A 7,589-nucleotide genomic window follows, 5' to 3' on the forward strand; every position below is an offset into this window, starting at 1 on the left:
CCTGGACAAGTCCCAGGCTCTGTCCTTGAGCTGCCATGGAGGCTGGCTGGCCTCGCACATTCACAGTGACCCATGCATGTAGCTCTAAGTTGGTGAGGGGTCCCAGACAGTAAACAACTAACTGAACCTTGAGCTGTCAGAGTACATGCAGAAAAGGAGCTACTGCAAGGACTGTCTTTTGTTCACGGCCCTCCCAGAAACTGCTTGCTCAGGTCTCAGGACACTGAAATTGAGGCCTGATCTCTGAGAGAAGACTGAGCAGCCTGTTATGGCGTCTGCCTGGTCCTTTCACTCTTGTGAGTCAAGATAAACCCTCCCTTCCTTAAGTTCCCTTTGTCGGGCGCTTTGTCATCACAAGGAGAAAAGTAACCTTATTAACTATGCTGCAAATCGCTTCTTGGCGGCCTTTTCTAGTGCCTCATTCATTCATTCATTCATTCATTCACATATTCCATCAGCAAACCCCTACTGAGACTTTCTACAAGTCAAATGCTGCTCTAGCTGGAAAGAAAGGAGCAGTGGAGTGCTGCCATGCCGGGAGATGGACATTCAACCCACAAACACACACATAGCCTGTCAGATGGTCCCGGGGCTCTACAGACAAGCCGAGGAAGAGAGACTGTACCTGCTGCAGTGTGACTGCTGTGTTAGCAGGGTCTGAGTCCGTTCGTGCTGCTGTAACAAAATTCCTAAGGCTAGTTAACTCTTAAAGAGGAGAAACTTATTTCTCCACCTGGAGAGTCTAGAAGTCCAAGGTGGAGCCACCTTTTGGTGCCTGAAGTCTGTATCTCGGAAGGGAAACACTGCCACCTAGTGGTGGAAGGCAGAAAGTCAGGGGAGTCCAACTGGACCTTCACCCAGCTCACAACATTACCTATCAAAGTTCCCATCTCTTAATGCTGTGATAGTGGCAGCAGCTGGCTGATGCTCAGAGAAGACATATTCAAACAACAGAAGGTCACATGTCAAAAAGACTTCTCTCCTAAGGTTAGGCTTGAGTCAGAACCTGAAGGAATGGCAGAGGCAGAGGGAGCTAGCTCCCCTGCCCAGCATCTTAAGGTAAAGAATTCAGTGGAGATAAGAGCAGGTGCAAAGGCCCTGAGGAAAATGGGCTTAAAGAGCACTAGCAAGTGTAGCCAGGGGATCGAGTGAGGCTTTAGCTAAATCAGAGCGGTCCCGGGAGCATGATGGGCCAGGCCACGTCGGGAGTGTGGACCTTCAAAGGTTTGAGTTGATGTCATGATCTTATTTACTATTTATTTATTTGTTTGTTTGTTCGTTTTTCTATTTGTTTATTTTTAAGAGACTAGCTAGGCCTTGAGTAGCCAGGTCATCTTGGGGCTTGAGTAGACCCATCTGGGACTCAGACTAAAAAAGCTCCCCAGGGCTGCTGGTCTCTGCACTGGAATGCGCAGGCCCAGATGTTCAGCTTGCTTTAGAGTCTGCTTGCTGGAAAATTGGAACCTCAGCCAAGAACAGGCTGATTTAGGTTCCGGCCACTCATCCTCTACATGTCCCTGTATACTCAAGTTGTTCTGGGAGTTCCATCTTCTCCCCCCTCCTTCCCCCATGAAACTGAGAGCTAGGCAATGTGCTTAGAGGGAGGGGCCCCAGGGGAAGCTGCGGCCGGGGAAAGCAGGGTCTGTAGTTGCCTAAGCCTGAGGCTCATATCCAGGCAGTGATCAGTCAGCGGACCTGCCTTGTGTCTGCAGGTTCTACAGTGAGAGCTGCCATCAAACTCACGGTGCAAGCCCCGTCTCCCATTTCACTGACACTTGGGGTCCTCCCGACACAAAGTCCCTCTTTTGGTGGAGATTCGTATATGGAGAAGTTGTATTTCACAAGTTTGGATCCAGGCAGAGGAGGTGGGAGAAGACCCTGGCAATCCAAAGAGCTTCCTCTGTCCCGTGTAAAGGATAGATAGAGGCACAGATGCCCCTCTGGGGTGCCAGACCTCTAAGAGCCATATGTTCTGAAGTTTGAAGAGGAGTGAAGACATGAAGAAGCATTGTCAACCACTAGGGGACCAGGGAGGTCCAGGCTCTGCTGGTAAGGCACTTACACTGTAAGCATGAAGACCAGATCCACATAAAAAAAAGCCAGCTGTGGTGACACTTGTCATCTCAGAGCTGGAGACAGGCAGATCCATGCTAAGCTAGTTTCCTGAGAGAGTTCCAGGTAATGAAAGACAATGTGACAAAGAAAAAGATTTCATATATATATATATAAAAATTATTTTTATGTATATAAATATATATTTAAAGGATATAATCTAGCCTACACACACAGTGCACTCACATATACATCATACTCACGTACACACACACACACACACACACACACACACACACACACACCACGACAAGCACACTGTGGTCAGCCCAACCTCAGAGAGACACAGCTTACAGATCACCAGACTGGGCCTCCTTGCCTTGGGAGAAAAGCCTTTCCCAAATACTCCCTCCACACACTGTGTCCTCTTAGAATGAATGAGGCACCTTCCTCTCTGTACTAAGGAGACTGGCATGTTTGAAGGCTCCCTCGTGTGTTCCCTTTATCCTTGGGAATTATGTGATGCTTCCAGCAAGGTGGGGAGAATCTCAAGACCCCACTGTTGGGTTGTTAGAACTCACATCTGATCTGAGTTTATTTACTCATTCAGCTACTATTCATGGACATTGCTCACACTCAGCGTTTTGCATTAACCGTGAACAGCAGAGTTAATTGAGCCTGTTTCACAAGCCTTCCCAGGAAGTATGTGAAACAGAGCGTCAGTAGGGTACCAGGTGACCTGGAATCGTCAGTGGTGGCCCATTTTCCCACTTTATTAATCTATAAAAGACACTGTCATGGAAAATGAATCCCAAGCCACATGTCCTCATTTGCACAATAGTGGGACAGTCAGTCCCTCACTGCACCACCAGCTACCCTGACGCTGCCACTCCTCTGCCAAAACCCTGTGCCCGCTTTCCAGCCCCCCTGAGGAAAGTGACACTTCATTCCAGGAGTAAGCAGGGGCATCCTTTACCAACTACCAGGCAGGGCGGGGAGCTGGCTCTCTGAGGTGCTCTTCCCAGCTCTTCTTGTGCTGGCCTCTTTAGCTCCCTCCACAGACCTTTTCTCCCATCTTCTTTTGTCACACAGACCCACAGTGTTCCAGTCTGTGGCCGGCACAGAGATGCAGCTAGACCAGGGGTCCCCTGCCTGAGCCTGGCTGAGCCATGGTTCTGGTGATCAGGGTCCAGCTGTGGCAGCTCCAGTGCTCACAGATGGGGATCAGCTGAGGTGGCTTTGCCCCTGTGATCTAGAGTCCAGCTAGATAAGAGGCCTTCTTACAGAGATAGGAGAGATGAACACAGCTTCTTCATGTTAGCCACTAGGTAAGGCAGGCGCCTGTAAGGCAAACTCCTGTATCCATGCCCCTTCAAAGTGTCCAAGCCTTTACTCTAGATAATACTGTAGGATGCAAGCTGGGTGGACCTAGAAGCACTCAGGCTCACCATTTTAACTTTTTTTTTTCTTTTTTGGTTTTCTTGAGACAGGGTTTCTTTGTGAAACATCCCTGGCTGCACTGTAGACCAGGCTGGCATCGGACTCATAGAGATCACCTGCCTCTGCCTCCCAAGTGCTGGGCATTTTAACTTTTTATTTACAATTTTTAGCTTTAAAAAAGTGTGTGTGTGTGTGTGTGTGTGTGTGTGTGTGTGTGTGTGTGTGTGTGTACATGCCATAGTGTGCTTGTGGTGGTCAGGGAATAACTAGTAGGAGTCAGTTCTCTCATTCTACCTGTGTATCCTGGGGAGCCAACTCAGGTCAGGCTTGACGGCAAACACACATGACAAGCCATCTTCCTAGTTTCCCCACCCCTTGTGTGTATGTGTCTAAGGGGTGGTGGAGGGAGGAAAAAGAGAAATGATATAATTACATTTTAATTAAAAAAAAAGAAAATCAAAAAGTCAAATGTCTTAATGAGATTCATTACTGTGTATGCCAGAATAAAAACTTAATAAAAACTTTAGAAAAAAAATTCCCTAAGTAGTATATCAAATGGTTGTCAGAAAGGGCATCTTAACCTGACTCTCACCAGCTATGGAAAGCACAGAGGGCCAAGCTTCCTGTGGTACTTGCAAAGATCAGAAAGGCTTTTTCTGAGAAGCACCCGCAGCCAGGAGTTCGGCTTGCAGGGCTGGTTCTACCACCACGGACTCGAAACATCCATTAGCAGGGCCATTAAGCTCCAGGGCAAGGGCAAGGCTGGGGAAGGGGCCTTCGGGCCAGAGCAAAGCTTCTGAGCCATCTGGAAAGGACTGACAGGCCTGTGCCAAGAGAGCTTCACACATTATCTCATGTAATGCTCACCGCAGCCCCATAAAGTTGGTAATTTTGAACCTTGAAATGGAGTGAGGGCTCCCATCCCTGCAATTTACAGTGACACTCTGCTCGGGTAATTACTTGAGTGGAGTCTTGCAGAGGACATTTCCCAGCCCTGCTGGAGAATTTGGGAACACAGGTCTGCAAGTACCCTTTTTCTTCAGGCTCCAGTGAGGAGAGTGCTTAGTGGAAGGGCCACTGTGCTGTGTGTTTTAGTCACTCGATGTGTCTGTCTGCAGCTCTGTACCCAGGAGGTACTGCTGCTGCATACCCTGTCTCCCCACTTCTCTCACTGGCCACAGTCCTGGGTCTCCAGGACTGGGGCAGATGGAAAGCCCTCCAGCCCTCCAGTACCATTCTGGTGTCTGAGAGCCAGGTACTCGCATCTTCAGTGGAATCTGTCCAACAGCTGGCTTGAGAATCTATGCCAAGGAGCTCTGGTGACTGGGAAGGGCCAGCGTGGAGGCCAGCAGTGCTGGCAGCAGAAACCCCGATCTATTTCCGATCTCCACCATCTCATCTCCTCAGTATCCATTTCCTGTCTGGCTACCACCAGCCCGCCGGGCCCTCACCTTCCCTTCTCCTCACTGGGAAAGGACTGTGTTCCACAAGCTCAGCCTAAGGCAACCTTGTCTGTCCTATGCTTGAGGAAACTGGGGCTCCAGTGGCCAATGAAGCCTATGAAGGTCTTCTCTGGCTGAGCTGCATTTAACTTGACCAAAAAGCAAGTTAAGAAGGAAAGGGTTTCTTTGGCTTATGCTTCAGCACTGCTGTTCACCACTGATGGAAGTTGGGACAGAAATTCAAACAGAGCAGGATCCTGGAGGCAGGAGCTGATGCAGTGGCCGTGGAGGGGTGCTGCTTACTGGCTTGCTTTCCCTGGCTTGCTCAGTCTACTATCTTGTAGAGACCAGGACCATCAGCCCAGGGATAACACCAAGGCTCCAAATCTCATTCTTGCCCATAGCTACATGCTTGTAAATTGTGGTACCCCTCACACAAGTTGGGGGAAAATGCAGATTCTGAATCAGTAAGTCTGGAAGAGCCCTGGGAGTTTGCATCTCTTCTCTTTTTCCTACTGTTTATTTTGAAATATTTATTGTTATTTTATGTGTGTATTTGGCCTGCATGTAGATATGAGTATCATGTGTATGCAGTGCCAGCAGAGGGCAGAAGAAGGCTTTGGATCCCCTGCAATGCCATGTGGCTGGTAGGAACCAAAGCCAGGTCCTCTGCCAGAACAGCAGTGCTCTCAACCACTGAGCTGTCTCTCCAGCCCTGGAGTCTGCATTTCTCACAAGCTCTAAGATGAAGTCCTTGAAGTAAACTTTGGCTAGCAAGTGTGTGTTGTGCTATCTATTTATTTTTTAAAACATGTATTAAAAAATTATTCCTCTTGATTCTTACTGTAACCCAGTGTTTTAGTTAGAGTTTCTGTTGCTGTGATGAAACACCAGACCAAAAAGCAAGTTGGGGAGGAAAGGGTTTATTCAGATTATCCTTCAGCATCGCTGTTCACCAATGATGGAACTCAAACAGGGCAGCAGGATCCTGAAGGCAGGAGCTGATGCAGTGGCCATGGAGGGGTGCTGCTTACTGGCTTGCTTTCCCTGGCTTGCTCAATCTACTTTCTTATAGAGCCCAGGACCACCAGCTCAGGGATAACACCATGGGCTGAACCCTGACCCATTGATCATTAATTGGAAAATGCCTTACATCTGGATCTCATGGAGGCATTTCCTCAACTGAGGCTTCTTCCTCTCTGATGACTCCAGCTTGTGTCAAGTTGACACACAAACCAGCCAGTCCTGACAGGGTGGTATAAATGAATTTGTGTCTTGTCTTTTTTTTTTTTTTTTTAATTTTTGAGACAGTTTTTGTGGTGGTTTGAATGAGAATGGCCCCCATAGGATCATATATTTGAATTTTTGGTCCCTAGTTGGTAGAACTATTTGGGAAGGATTAGGAGGTGTGGTCTTGTTGGAGGAGGTGTGTCACTGGGGGTGGGCTTTGAGGTTTCAAAAGCCCACACCATTCCCAGTTCTCTCTCTCTCTGTTTCTCTGTCTCTGTCTTTCTCTGTCTCTGTCTGTCTGTCTGTCTCTCTCTCTCTCTGCCTCATGTTGTTGTCTCAAAGTGTATGTTGTCAGCTACTGCTCCAGGGCCATGCCTGCCTGCTGCCATGTTCCCTGCCACCATGTTCCCTGCCATGATGGACATGGACTCACCCTCTGAAACTGTAAACCCCAATAAACTCGTTTGTTGTGGAATATTTGTTTAACTAGGCAAATATGTATAATATTTGTTCATGCTGCATTTGTTTAATTATATAAAGATGTGTTGCTGTTTTACCTTGCCTGCCTAAGGAACATGACTGGTCTAATAAAAAGCTGAATGGCCAATAACTGGGCAGTAGGGGGATAGGCAGAGCTGGTAGGTAGAAAGAATAAGTATAAGGAATCTAGGCTTGAGAGAGACCGAGGGAGATTCCTGGGGTCAACCAGGCAGCCACCAGCCAGCCAGACAGACATGGAGGAAGCAGGGAAGTAGCACATACAGAAAGAAAGAAAGGTAAAAAGTCCTGAGGCAAGATGTAGATAAAGAGAAACAGGTTAATATAAGTTATCAGAGCTAGTGGGACAAGCATAAGATAAGACTGAGCATTCATAACTAATAAGTCTCCATGTCTTTATTTGAGAGCTGGTTGGTGGCCCAAAATAAACCCTTCTACACTCTTTCTTCTATGAGTTGCCTTGGTCATGCTGCTTTGTCACATAAGTCGAAAAATAACTTAGACAGGGTCTGATATATCTTAGGCTGGCTTTGAACTTGCTATGTAGCTGAGGATGACCTTGAACTCTGATTTTTCTGCCTCCTCCTCCAGAGTGCTAAATAACAGGTGTAAGCCACCAGGCCCAGTTTATACAGTTCTGGGGTCAAGACCCAGGGTTTTGTCCATACTAGGCAAGCACTTTGACAACTGAGCCGCATCCCTAGCCTGCATTAGTGTTTTATAGGCTGGTTGGCCAAGGTTCAGAGAGTTGACATGCTGTAGTCAAAGCCCCCTGTGAGCAAGCAGCATCCAGGAGAGAGCACCGCAAATGATTCAGTTTCTGGGGCTTGGCCCATCACACTGCTCCCCTGCAAAGATGCATAAAGCATTAGCCCCAGACTGCCAGACAAAATCCTGTAGCTGTTGCAAACCATTTCATGTGTTTAA

Source organism: Peromyscus eremicus, chromosome 14, assembly GCF_949786415.1.
Source record: "Peromyscus eremicus chromosome 14, PerEre_H2_v1, whole genome shotgun sequence".
Lineage (NCBI taxonomy): Eukaryota > Metazoa > Chordata > Mammalia > Rodentia > Cricetidae > Peromyscus > Peromyscus eremicus.